Below are 14,570 nucleotides of genomic sequence, written 5' to 3'. Positions count from 1 at the left end.
ACTGTGTATCTTGGAGGTAAATAAACAGACTTTGAAGTCAGACTGCCTGAGTTTGACCCTGCCTCCGCTGTTTACCTGCTGTGTGATCTTGGAGAAGCTCCTGAACTTCTGTGCCTTGATTTCCTCATCTCTAAAATAGTAATGTGCCCACATGCTAAGTCATTTCAGGAAATGCGGGAGATGTAAGAGACGCGGGTTTGATCCCTGGGTCAGGAAGATTCCATGGAGGAGGGCATTGGCAGTAGGGTTCTTTACCACTAGCGCCACCTGGAAAGCACAAAATAGAAATACATAGAACTATCTACCTTACAGGATCTGGGGAAGATGAACAGTTCTCACAGTTAAAGCACTTAGAAGGGCGCCCCGAACATAGAAAGGGAAATATAACTGGTGCTTATCTTTGCTGTTCAGGGAAGGACTGGTGCCCGCAGGAAGTGTGAGGAAATCTGCCTGGAGAGGAAGGTAGAGGGACAAGACATACACAAAACAGACAGACACACACCTCTGTGCATACAATGATAACAATGCCAGGCCATGGCTGGGGGTGGGTTCCGCTCACCTGGATGAAGTGGTTGTTTTTCAGCCCCAAAGAGGGAGACCTCTGATGAGGAATAAAGGAAGTGCCACAGGAATAGGGGTAAGCCAGGGGCTGGATCATGTCAGAAGCCCATGGAGCATGTCCCGGGGGAATTTTATGCTGGGGGAGTAAGTAAGGATGCTAGATGCTCACGTGGATGCAGCTTTATGAAGGCAAAGTTGCAGGGAGGGACTGCAGTAGGGGCCCCTTAGTAGGGGCCCTTCATTTTCACTGAGTCTCCTTTGGGCTTGGGAGTCCTCTGGCTCTGAACCTGCCATTGCCTCCTGTCCCTTATTCCCACAGCTGGGCATAGGAGCATTTACTCAGGGCCATCAGAATGTATTTACTCCAGTCCCTGAGCAGCTAGTCAATGTACAGAGGTTAAGTGGCTTCTTCCAGGGTCCCACAGCTGGGGATTGAGGAAGCCACTAACAGAAGTATATGTGTGCTAAGTCGCTTCAGTCATGTCTGACTCTTTGCAGCCCCATGGACTATAGCCCACCAGGCTCCTCTGTCCATGGGATTCTCCAGGCATGAATACTGGGGTGGGTTGCAATGCCCTCTTCCAGGGGATCCTGCTGCTCCAGGGATCGAACCCACGTTTTCGGTATCTCCAGCATTGGCAAGTGGGTTCTTTAGCACTTGTGCCACCTGGGAAGCCCCGCTAACAGGAGGGGGAGCTCTAAATGCCCAGGCCTGGGAAGGCCATCCAAGGGGTCCAAAGCAGCACTGAAAGTCCTTGGATTGTATCAGGCTTAACATATCAGCCTTAAGTTGAGGAGCCAACATGTTCTGGACTCCTTGCAAGGTCTGTGCCATAGATATTACTGCCTGTGTCCCCTTCTTATGAGGAGGACACAGGGACTGGATGGAAAAAAAAAATACTACTCATCTGTTCAGTTTTTGCTGGTGACCATTTGAAGGAGGGTGGGTAGAGGCTGAAGGTACAGATTATAGGTGCAGGGACTGTTTCTTCTTCCCTGGTGATTCCTTCTGCTTCTGTGCTGATGTTTCCCAGGGCTCTGTCCTTTGTCTTCTCTGCTTCTTCATTTGCCCTTTTCCCTGGAGGGTTGATGGGAGTCCCTGATTTCAAGCTCATTCAGGTGCTGACTGTTCCTTCCTGAACTCTCCCTGACCACTAATTATGTACCACGGATCTCTATCCTTGTACACAGGCACTCCTCTGTGTCATCTCGCCACTCCCCTTCAATCTTCTCCAAAAGATCATTTCCTCTAAAACGCCCTGTTCAATTGTGTCATATCCTGCACTTCATTTCTGGCCTTACCTTCTTCCGCTCACACATGTTTTTCTTTCCATCATAAAGCCCTGTTCTCTCCTACTTGACCAAATCACATCTTTTCACACTCTGATGCCTTTGTACATGCTGTCCTGTCTTCCAGAAATGCCATATTTCCTATTTTCTACTGTTTTCCTAGCAAACTTCCACTCAGTCCCAGACCTTCAATACCCAGCCCAAAGGTCACATAAGGCATATTGATTCATTTCAGATCCACACCTCAGGAGGAACTAACCATTCCCCACTTGGGCTCCCACAGTCCTTCCTGAATACCTCGGATATAGTTATTACCTTGGTTGTTTGCATAGCAGCCTCCTTCTCTGACTTTAAGCTGTTTAAGGAAGGACCACATCTTAGCCATCTCTAAACATGCTAGCTCAATGCTCAGCACATTACAAATGCTCAAGAACTTTGCATTAGGAATTTATTTTAACTTTCTTTCTCATAGCTCCCTTGATTTTACATAACTGAGAATATGCAATAAATTTTTCAACTGGTCAGTCTCCAGGTTCCATCTGATTGAGCTTAAGCATTGTTGTGAAGCCAGAGAGAAGGGATGAGGGTGTTCGATATTTGGCTGATCCTAGATGAAAAGAGCCCCAAAGCCCCCCTCCTCCAGCCTTTTCAGATCTACAAAGAGAACCTCAGTCAATGCTGCCTGCAGAGACCTTGCCAGTGTTCTGCTCTTGAACAAGATTGGTTTTTAGGGAAGTCTTTTCTTTCCTTTCTGGCAGAATGTCAATCACATCTCCAGAATATCACCTCCTTGGGAACAGCCAGGATGCGGTCAGTTGGAAATGTACCTGGTTGCCTGCAGCTGTGACTGTGCTTGCCATAAAACCCTGCAAGACAGCTCGTCAAAAACCCATTAGCCAAAACGTAGGCTTGACACAAAGAGATGCCAAGACCAAAGCTTGTTCAACTTTAAGTATAAAATTGTGTGTAAACCACATAGGAAACCCAGGACAGTGGAAGGGAGAACATGGGCTCAAGATAAACCTGGCTTCAAATCTTGACTCTAATTTACAAGCTGTGTGGCCTTGGGCAAGCTGCTTTACTTCTCTGATCCTCAGTTACCTCACCTGTAAAATGGATTATAGTGATTATCTTGACTCAGGGTTCATGAGGTTTGAGTTAGATAATGCATATAACATGTTTCATCAATTCAGTTCAGTTCAGTTCAGTCGCTTAGTCGTGTCTGACTATTTGTGACCCCATGGACTGCAGCACGCCAGGCTTCCCTGTCCATTACCAACTCCTGGAGCTTACTCAAACTCATGTCCATTGCGTCAGTGATGCCATCCAACCATCTCATCCTCTGTCATCCCCTTCTCCTCCTGCCTTCAATCTTTTCCAGTATCAGGGTCTTTTCCAATGAGTTGGTTCTTCACATCAGGTGGCCAAAGTATTGGAATTTCAACTTCAGCTTCAGTCCTTCCAATGAATATTCAGGACTGATTTCCTTTAGGATTTACTGGTTGGATCTCCTTGCAGTCCAAGGGACTCTCAAGAGTCTTCTCCAACACCACAGTTCAAAAGCATCAATTCTTCAGCACTTAGCCTTCTTTCTAGTCCAACTCACATCCATACATGACTACTGGAATAACCACAGCTTTGACTAGATGGACCTTTGTTGGTAAAGTAATGTGTCTGCTTTTTAATATGCTGTCTAGGTTGGTCATAGCTTTTTTCCCAAGGAGCAAGCAGCTTTTAATTTCATGACTGCAGTCATCATCTGCAATGCTTTTGTTTCATATGCATTTATAAATAAAATATTGGATGGTATCATAAGTTTGCAATTGACTTTACCCTAGCATTTCTTTTTAATTCATTTATTTTTAATTGAAGGATAATTACAATATTGTGTTAGTTTCTGCCATATATCAATATGGATCAGCCACAGGTATACATCTGTCCCCTCCCTCTTGCCTCCCTCCCATCTTCCACCCCATTCCACACTTCTAGGTTGCCACAGAGCCCTGGTTTGAGTTTCCAAGTCATACATCAAATTCCCACTATTTATTTTACATATGTTAATGAAGCTGAAGGAATCAACCTTTCTGACTTCAGTCTATACTACAAAGCTACAGTCATCAAGACAGTATGGTACTGGCACAAAAATAGAAATATAGACCATTGGAACAAGATAGAAAGCCCATAGATTAAACCCATGAACCTATGGGCACCTTATCTTTGATAAAGGAGGCAAGAATATGCAATGGGGCAAAGATAGTCTCTTCAATAAGTGCTGCTGGGAAAACTGGACAGCTACATGTAAAAGAATGAAATTAGAATACTTCCTAACACCATCCACAAAGGTAAACTCAAAATGAATTAAAGACTTAATATAAGGTCAGAAACCATAAAACTCTTAGAGGAAAACATAGGCAGAACACTCTATTACCTAAAATCATAGCAAGATCCTGTATGACTTTACCCTAGCATTTTTAAGTCTAAGGCTCAGCTCTCTATAGTGCTTGTTTGTAAAGAAGTTCAGACAGGTCACTCAAGTTCTTTCCTTGTTATTCTTCATATCAAGACCCTAAGAAATGTGTGAAATCAGAGAAATTTGTCTCTAGATGCTTTTCTATTTTGCCCCTCCCTCCATCCTGTGTCACCCTATTTCTGTAAGTGCCTACTTCTCTCCATTCCTTCCTTGTGAGCAAGAACTCATAAATCATTTAAACTAATGTGTAAGTATCTATCCTGTCCAGAGATACAGTATTCACATTTTAACAGCATAATGAAAATCAAGGTCATGAAATAGAGTAGATCTGAGGCTCCATCTGAGTAACAGGGTATGTTTTAGGGGGACAGAAGTCTTCCTAACTCCACAGAGTCACTGTCCACTCAAAAAACTGACCCCATTGATACAACTATTAACATAAGCAACAAGGTGGGCTGTTTCTGAATTTTGAAGCTAGAAATCCAAGCCTTCAGCTTTTGCAAAAGTGTTCTGATGAAGTGATCTGTACACTAGTTTTTATACCAACCTGTTCTTGGTAAGCAGACAGAGCCCATGAGTACCAGCCAAGACTCTCACAGCACTGCACCTCTATGATACTCATACTCAAGCTCACTTTTTCTTTAGAGCTCAAGGCTGGGACTGGATGTTTCTGCCTCACTGGGTTTGTGGGAGATTCAGCTGCAAAACTGTTAATTGCTTTGATGAGTCAACAAGTAAATAAACACAGTCCAGCCACTGTCTCCATACTGCAAGGTCATAAGAGGCTTCTGGGTTTCTCAGCAAAGCCTGTTAAAGAAGGATCCTCAGGGCCCTTAAGAAGTTCTTTGTTATGGAAAATTTCAGACACACACAAAAGAACAGAGAATTGTATAAAATACCCACCATGAACCCACCATTTAGCTTTGATAAATACCAACTCAAGGCCAGTCATGTCTTATCGATACCCATGGTCGTCACCACACCCTGATAATTTTGAAGCAAATTCCAGATGACATGCAGTTTCATCTGTAAATATTTCAGTAATTGCACCCTCCGATAGCATCAAAATCCATCTCCCCAAGGAATGAGATGTCTTCCTCCCTGACTCCAGGACACTAAGACCATTTGGGCAGTATTTGCATCTGTGCCTAAGGGCTAGTCCTTGGGTTTGGCAAGCGCAAGGGCCTCCTGAATTCTCTCCAAAATCTGACCTGCTCCTTGGAGAGAAAGAAAGATGAATTAAATGCCATGCAGTGGTGTCTCCATGGGCAAGCTTTTTGGTGTCAGCAGGATTGCTGCCTAATAACTGAAATGAGACCCAAACTGAGTGGCAAAAATCAGTCATGAATCTCAACTTAGCTTTTTTCACATGTGTTATTTCATTTCACCTTCATCAATTCTTAGTCTACCTCCATCTCACAGATAAGAAAACTGAGGCCTAAGGTCACATAGCTAGCAGGTACCTGTGGCAGAGACTGTGGCTTCATGCTCAGTTCTCAGTCACGTCTGACTCTGCAACCCTATGGACTATAGCCTCTCAGGCTCCTGGCAGAGTCTGACTAGATGTTAACCAAACTCAGTTCATCTTTTTCATGGGCACAGCTACCATACATTTCCCAGGATCCCTTGTGATTAGGTTTGGCTTCTGTGACTAAATCCTGACAAAGGTAGTATAAGCCGGATCCATAAAAAATATCCAGAGCAACCCTACGTGTGCTTTTCTTCCCCTCTATCCACTAGCTGAATAGAGAGAATTTCAAGGACCTGGAAGAGGGTGGAGCCACAATAAGAAAGAATCTTGGGTCTCCGGATGACTGTGTGGAGTAGTTCAGTTCAGTTCATTTCAGCGCTCAGTTCAGTTCAGGCGCTCAGTCATGTCCAACTCTGTGACCCCAAGGGATGCAGCATGCCAGGCTTCCTTGTCCATTACCAGCTCCTGCAGCATGCTAAAATTCATGTCCATCGAGTTGGTAATGCCATCCAGTTATCTCATCCTCTGTCCTTCCTAACCTTAGTTGGTCTATGAAATGAATGGGGAAAAAAACCAAATTTTTATTATGTTAAGCCACTGAACTTTGGGTATATATGTTCAAGTAGTAAGCCTATCCTGACCCATATGGTGGCACAGTTAGGATTTAAACCCTGCGTCTGACTATGCCAATGTTCAAGGCCCTGCTCTCTACCATGCTGCCTTCAGGCACAAGAAATAAGACTGTCTGACAAGAATGTCCTACACGCTCAGGATTTGGTAGAACTGTCTATGAGGATCTCACATCTTAGATTTGTGCTAATATGGTAGCCCCTAACTATGTGGGCCTATTTATTTATTTTCAATTTATTTTTTAATTGGAATGCAATTGCTTTACAATGTTGTGTTAGTTTCTGTTGTATAGCAAAGTGAATCAGCTATATGTATACATATTTCCCTCCTTCTTGAGCGTCCCTCCTACCCCATCCCCCATCCCATCCCTCTAGGTCATCAGAGAGCACCCAGTTGAGCTCCCGTGCTATATGGCAGCTTCCTACTAGCTGCTTCATATACATATATATATATATATATACATATGGTATGTATATATGTCAGCGCTACTCTTTACATTCGTCCCACTCTCTCCTTACCACCACCACCCCAGTCCACAAAGGCTATTTAAATTAAAGCTAAAATTAATTACATTTTTTAAATCTTCTTTTTAATTGTACTGGTCACATTTCAAGGGCTCAGTGGCCACGTGTAACTCAAGGCTACCACACTGGACAGTATAGATGGAGATTTCCATCATCACAGAAAATTCTGGTCTTAGACAGACCCAGTTTTCACAATACATCTCTCCCTGGACCCCCACAGAAAAGCTAGGGGTGCTGCTCAGAAGAGGACAGAGAGTCGTCTAGCCAGCACTCAGCTTTCCTCAGGCATGATAAGCCTTTCCATTCACCCAGACCTTGGGCTTTTGCTCTTGCCTCCCCCAGTAACCCTCCAGCTATAATCTGGGACCCTCCTATACTCACCAGTCACATGCTTTTCTCTGACTTCCTCAAACAGAGCGAGCCCTGCCTATCATATAGGACTGCATCTTCTGAGAGCAGGGACAGCCTCTCGCTCTCACCCAGCACCTGTACAGGTGCTGAACATTGGGCACCAGGAGACTGGCAGGTGACCCAGGAATGTGCTTCTTGGCCAAAGCTAAGGACAGGTAGGCGGTTTTCCAGAAATGGACACCCAACCAAGGAGGCCAGTATGTTAATCCATTTTCCGCAGAGCAGTCAGAGCGATCTTTTCAAAACACGCGTCCAAACATGTTGCCCTTTGGCTGAAATCCTTTTAGGAATCCCCCCTGCCCTCTGAATTAAGCAGACATACCTTCACGTGTCTTATGCTGTTGTCCAGTCTTCAGGTCGTCTGCTTCTCCACTTTCTGCTCCTGGACCTTGTACCTGTATTCCTGCTGGTTTGGTGGTGTGGCAGCTCTCTAAACCCTGGAGTGTTTGCTCACACTATTCCTTCCACGAAAAACTGTCCTGCTTCCCCACCTCTGCTTAGCTGAGCCTACACGGAGAGCTAAGCTTGGAAACCTTCCTGGAAATCCTAGCTGCCCCTCAGCCTGGGACAGTCTTCCCCCATCTCTCTCCCTCCCCACCCCCCACCAGCTATAAACTCCCTCACCTTCCCAAGTCTTCCCTGGGGAACAGGAAGGAGATACATTGAGTTGCTTTAGAGATCAAAATCAGAGACTCTCTTGCAGAGGTGTTTCCCAAGAGACTGGCCCTTCTGGATCTCTCTGAATTATGAGTCTTGGTCCTTTCTTCCCTTCAACACACACACACACACACACACACACACACAGGTTTTCCATTCATTTAATTCCTCTGCAAAGTCACTAGGGAGGCAAGTGAAGCCCTATAAATCTTTCACAAGCTTCAATGCCCAGATACCTCTGCTCCTTGACCCCAACCATTGGCTCAGAACAAATCCCACTAAATCCATGGGGCATGCCCCACCCCTCCCCACCTGCCATGGTCTCATCTTTGGGAAGGGGGCCCTGATATACTGACTGGGGTGTGGCATTTACAGTCCAAGCTAGTGCCAAGATGCACTATGGGTCTTCCCTTCATTAGATTATTTTTATGGGGATTAGAGCACAAAGAGGCAGTGGACTCCAGCTCCTGAGACATCACAATAAATCGCCATAGCAGCTCTTCTATGGCTCATAACTAGTAAATCAAATCTATTGAACAATACATTTACTGCAAATTTAAGAAGTTGTTCTTCCATTTTTTAAGTGTATGTGTTAAATCATGCCCAGCGTCATAAAGAATGGAGACAGCCGGGTTTAGTGTGAAAAACAAAATGTACACATGCTTTAAAAAGTTAGAAAATTCCTTGTCTTTTGTTGACTAGAAAGTGAATACCCTTTCATCCTGGGACACTCCTCGCATCCACACCAACTGGAATCCCCAACCAACAGCAGTGTCAGTCTTGCCATCCAGGTTCAGGATTAGCTGGCTCTCTTTGCTACAAATTCTGGAAATGGACAAAAAGTGAAACACAGGACAGGATGGTGGTGAGGGAAGTGAGAGGGTATGAGTTATGGACTGGTTTTCCCTAGAAAATCCTTTTATTTCCCATTTCACCCAAGTCAAATGTTAATGAGTAGAAGTCCCAATTCAAGGTGCCATTTTGCTTTGCATGTTTTATCTGCGTCCCACCCAAGTGTTAAGACTGGAGCCCTAGCCCAGAGTCTGCCATTCAAACAGGCATTTTAATTGAACTGATATGTCTTCATCTGCTAACATTAGTTCAACAATCACTTCACTTAACACATAGTAATTACTGTCTGGGCATATGGTGGTGAACAAAATAGGCACAGCCCTGCCTTCTCAGAGCTCATGGTTTAAAGAGAAAGATGAACAGTGGTATGAGCTCTGCACTCATGTTTAGGCGTATTAAACCTCATTGAAGCCTGAGGGATATAGAGAAGCTAAATTTACAAACTCTCAAAGCCATCTCAGGAGTGCTTCCCTGGTGGTTCAGTGGTAAAGAATCGGCCTGCCAATGCAAGAGACACAGGTTCAATCCGTGGTCAAGGAAGATTGCACATGCTTTGGAGCACCTAAGACCAGGTGCCACAATTACTGAGCCCACTAACACTGTCTAGAGCCTAGGAGCTGCAACTACTGAGCTCACGTGCTGCGACTGCTGAAGCCCTTGCTCCCCAGAGACCATGCACCTCAGCAAAGAGTAGCCCCCACTCACCGCAACTAGAGAAAAGCCCACACAGCAACAGAGACCCAGCAGAGTCCAAACAATCTCATGAGATAGATCTATTATAATTCTCGTTTATCAGATGAATTGGAGATGAGCATCACAAAGCTGCCCGGTGACAGAGCTGGTACATTGGATGACAGGGGTGTGTATGGAGAGTTGGGGAAGCATGGGGAGGGGACACTTGGTCAAGCCTGAGGGGGCGGGGAAGATGCTTTGGAGCAGATGACACCTAAGCTAAGTCTGGAAAGAGGAGAAGAAATCAACCAAATGACAGAGAAAAAGAAGAAGCAAACAGCAGGCAGCAAAGACCTAGGGTGTGAATGAGCTCAGCTGTGCCTAGAATGTGAGGCCAGAGGCAGGACAAAGCAGGGCCTGAGGCTAGGAGTCCAAGCCAAGGAGCTGAACTCTATCCTGCAGGCCACAGGGAGCCAGTGAAGGGCTCCAGGCAGAAGCATGGTGCAGTCAGATCTATGTTAGAAAAATCTAGTCTGGTCCAGCAGTGTGGAGGATAGATTTGAGGAGGACCAGATGGGAAGCAGGGGGACCAATTAGCTGGCTACTGCAGTCAGTATTCCAGGAGAGAAATGATGATGAGGGCTTTGGCTAGGGCAGTGGTGGATGGATAGAGAAGAGGAGGCACAAGAGAAATAGATTAGAGGTAAAAATGATCAGGACTCTGATTGGTTGGGAGTGGAGCAGCAAAAGAGGGTCCCAGAACAGGCTGTGCTGCCTGGCATGATACTGTGCCAGTCATCTGGGGGAGCAGAGCCGGCTGAGGGCGTAGGTGCAGTCCTTCCTGGAGTGGGAGGGAGCTCTCTCCCAGGGTCCTTTCCATACAGAGATGTCCATGCTGGACTGGAGGAAGTGAATAGCTGGGCCTTCCGAGAACTTCGGGCAATGCAGACCCTAAGAAACAGGCTGCGTTCTCAGTTGCTCACCCGTATCTGCCTCTCTGCGGCCTCATGGACTATAGCCTGCCAGGTTCCCCTGTCCATGGGATTTCCCAGGCAAGAATACTGGAGTGGGTAGCTATTTCGTCCTCCAGGGATCTTCCCGATGGAGGGATCGAAGTCACATCTTCTGCTTTGGAAGGCAGATTCTATGACCACTGAGCCATCTGGAAAGCCCTAAGAAACAGGCTGGGGTTTCCCTAAAACAAGTTCAGTAATTCCTTTGATTGTAGGGGAATCAATTGTAGGGGAATTTTCAAAATAAGGCTGGGCTGAATAAAGCCCACCACAGTAGCCCACAGTATCCAGAGGCTAATAGAACTGCTGATCTCTGGAGAGATAAGAGGAAGGTGAACTTTCCAGTCTCATCTCCTGACATACTTATTTCTACTCCCTTATTGTTCCCCAATACGTGTGCATGCACAACACACATACACGCATGCGCACATACGCTTTATCACCCCTAAATTTCTCACCTCCCCCAGACACAAGAGGCCCTTTCACACTCCCTCTCTGCGCCTGCTGTTCTCTCTGCCTGCAGAGGCCTTCCTCCTTCTCCACTGGGCAAAATGTATTCCTCCTTCCAGCCCAATCCAGATGCCAGTCCCTCCTGATGCTCATGCCCTGAGCATCCTCACCACACTTCCTGTGTCCAGTAGCACCTCCTGGTGTGTTGCTCTGAGATCTTTCTTCCCCACCAACCTGACCTCCTGAGTCTTACTTCCCTCGGCTTTTCTGGCAACTGTATGAGTTTTGACCATCACTAGTGCTCAAAAATGCTGGTGGAATGAACAGGCACATCCCTGGAGGTGGACCAGATGCACCTTCCCAAGCCCAGTCCCAAGTCCCTCCCATCACTGAAAAGGATCCTCTCCACCCTCTGAACACATGGGAAATAAAGCCCCTGCCCATATGTGGTTAGGGCCATAAAGGCAGTGCCTACGTCTGCCCTTGGCTATATGTGAACAGGTCTACTCGTTCTCTGAAGTCAGCCTTTACTTTTAAAATAATTTATTTGTTTATTTACTTTTGGCTGTGCTGGATCTTTGTTGCTGCGCAGACTTTTCTCTAGTTGCAATGCTTGGGCTTCTCATTGCGGTGACTTCTTTTATTGCGGAGCACGGGCTCGAGGGTGAGCAGGCTTCACTTGCTACAGCAGTGGGGTTCAGTAGTTGCAGCTCTCGGGCTCTAGAGCACAAGCTCAGTAGTTGTGGCATCTGGGCTTAGTTGCTCCATGGCATGTGGGATTCTTCTGGACCAGGGATCAAACCCCTGTCTCCTGCATTGGCAGGCTGATTCTTTACCACTGAGCCACCAGGGAAGTCCTTGGCATTTATTTTTATTCCTATTTTACAGACAAGAGTTCCACATTCAGGGAAGGCAACACTTCTTCTGAGCTGAAGATTATAGACTTGTTTAACATCTTTGGGGCAAAATGAGTAGATGAATGAGACCATCTGGGGTTTTGTCCTTTACTGAGGTTCTCCAGGCTGGCCACAGCTAGTGGCCCCAGATAAGGTCATCAGAGAGCAAGGCCTTTGCCAGGCAACATATACAATCCCTCTGGGTTTCTGATGGCTTCTGGAACAAGAGGGAAGTAACCACTATGACCCAGGTTGTCAACCTCCTGGGAATCTTCTCTCCCTGGCTCAGGCTGGTGCCTCGACCTGGCAAAGTGCTCATAGCAAGAAAACAGACAAATAGACAAGGGCCAGGAGGGATTGAAGTTGTCATCATCAACATCATCATGAAATTGATAACAGTGACAAGAAACTCTTACCTGGTGTTTAATATGTGCTTCACACTGCACTAACACCTTATAAGCTTTCTTAGTTTTTAGTCCTTGTGGCATTCCTGTGAGCAGCTGCTGTCATCCCCATTTATCAGATGAAAAAAAACAAGACACAGAAAAAGTTCAGCAATTTGCTCAAGATCATCAGCTGAGCTGGGATTTAAAACCAAACAGTCTGACTCCAGAGCTCCTAGTCTTAAATCTTATTCTGCAGAGAGGCACAGAAGGCCAACTGGTACCCCGCCAGTCTGTGGAAGGACACAGTAGAAAGTGAAAGGCCAGCCGAAGGCCAGCACCTGCTCATTCCTCTAACTCTACGTGCCTTCCAGGTCTCTCCAGCTCCCAGCAGGGATGAACGCCTGCTCTTTGGCAGGTTAGAACTCAGAGGATGTCCAGGAAGTGCAGGTGAATGGGGGCTGCTGGGTAGTGGAGCTTGGGGGCCCCTTTCTCCCAAACCTGGCCTCTGGTCTCACAAGCAATGGCCTTTGGATTGCTGCCTGGTTTGGAGGCCTGGATCACTGTTGTCTGGAGCCTAATCTCCATTCTGCTGCTTTTGGTTGCTATGGTAATTGAATTCACTTAAAGTTGTCTCCAAGCTAGTCTGTCTACCTCTTTCTGCCCGTAGCCTGGAAGGGCACGAGCCCAGGGCTGAGGCCAAGAATGAGGAGGACTTGGTGGCCTGGGAAGCCTATGTATTTTTCCTCCTCAGAGGCAAACAGAGGAGTCATGGGGAAATGTTCCTTTCAAGTCTCTCTCCATCTTTCTCTTTGCTATCTCACTCGTTTCTGCATAAAGACTCTGGAATTAGACAGGCTGCAAAGGTAGGGGCTGGCAACTCTGGGAGTTGGGGAGGAAGGACTCTGAGTATGTTTTATTCTTCAGCTTTTTATTACTCATTCAACAAACACTGAGTGCCGACTGTATTCTAGGCACTGCTGCTTGGCTCTGGGCACAGGGGTCTTTCTGGTTGTAATTCAGAATCCAGGGCCACAGGAATTGCCCCCTCACAGCACATGTCCATGTGGCTACCACCCTGAGATTTGGAGAGATGGAGAATGGCCATCCAGATCAGGACTGTGGGAAGTACTCCTTCCTTCCTTCCTTCCTTTCTCTGCTGGAGGGAGTTCATCAGACTGAGCGAAAAGCAGAGTAGGACCACCCCTGGGTGGAACCTGAGCGGTAAATCCTGCTCATTTTCTCCACCATCCTCATGCAGAGAAATTTTGACATACGAGATAAATGACAAGGGCAGAAGCCAGTGTCACAGAGCCACCTGGGGAGTGTGTGGGAATGATAGACCTTGCTTGCAACCGCTGCCACTCTGCTTGGATGATAAGGAAGAGGGGCAAAGACAGTGACAGTGGATGGTGTGTGATCGTGTGTTTGCAGGTCTCAGTCTTCTATAAGCAATAGCTGGATCAGCAAGCTGAAGAAATATTCATGGAGCTCCAACTCTGTGCTGGGAATCGTGCTCTGGACTGGAAAGACAGGATGACTGAGGCAGAGACTTTTGAGGAAAGAATCACCCTCCAAGGAGGATGACAAATGATTCACGCAAAGGATGCGGCTATGAGAAGGTCAAGAGAAATGTGCTCGGGAATCTGGAGCAGGGGGATGAGGAAAGGCGCACACAAGGTGGGTGCATTGAATTGCATGTTTAAGAGTAAGAAGCAGCTCTGGAGACAGAAAGTCATTCTGTGCAAAGAAGAGCATGAGCAAATGCACAGAGGTGTGAAAATGAGCAGTGTCTGGTGGCGGGAGTGCAGGCGGAGGGGGAGAGCAGCAGGGAGCCCAGCAGGAGGAGCCGGAATGATGGAAAGCCCATTCAAGCGGCATCCTGTTGGTCGGGAGGGACCATCATGGTGAGACTTGTGTTCTAGCGAAACAGCTCTGGCAGCAGTGAGAAGGGAGTGGGAGCTGGGAGCGGGTGGGGAGCCTGAACTGGGCTCTTGAACTAGCAGTGGAGACAGATCCAGCCAAGGAGGAGAGCAGCGGCTGGGTCTGTAGGCCCCCATGACTGGTTGTGGGAGTGTGTGTGCAGGAGGCAGGGGCAAGTGTTGAAGGAAGTGGAAGAGTCAGAGAAGTGTGCGTACAATCTGGCGGGGAATAGACTGAAATAGGGAACCCAAGACATCAGTTTGGGGGAGCTCTGTTTGGGATGAGTGGGTAAGGTGTTTGGTATAGTCAAGGTCAAGGCCTGGTAGGCAGGAGGAAGTATATTTCTAGCACTTAGGAGAAAGTTGCT

The sequence above is a fragment of the Bos indicus x Bos taurus genome, chromosome 3 (genome assembly GCF_003369695.1).
Source record: "Bos indicus x Bos taurus breed Angus x Brahman F1 hybrid chromosome 3, Bos_hybrid_MaternalHap_v2.0, whole genome shotgun sequence".
Classification (NCBI taxonomy): domain Eukaryota; kingdom Metazoa; phylum Chordata; class Mammalia; order Artiodactyla; family Bovidae; genus Bos; species Bos indicus x Bos taurus.
This window is presented reverse-complemented; position numbering follows the sequence as displayed.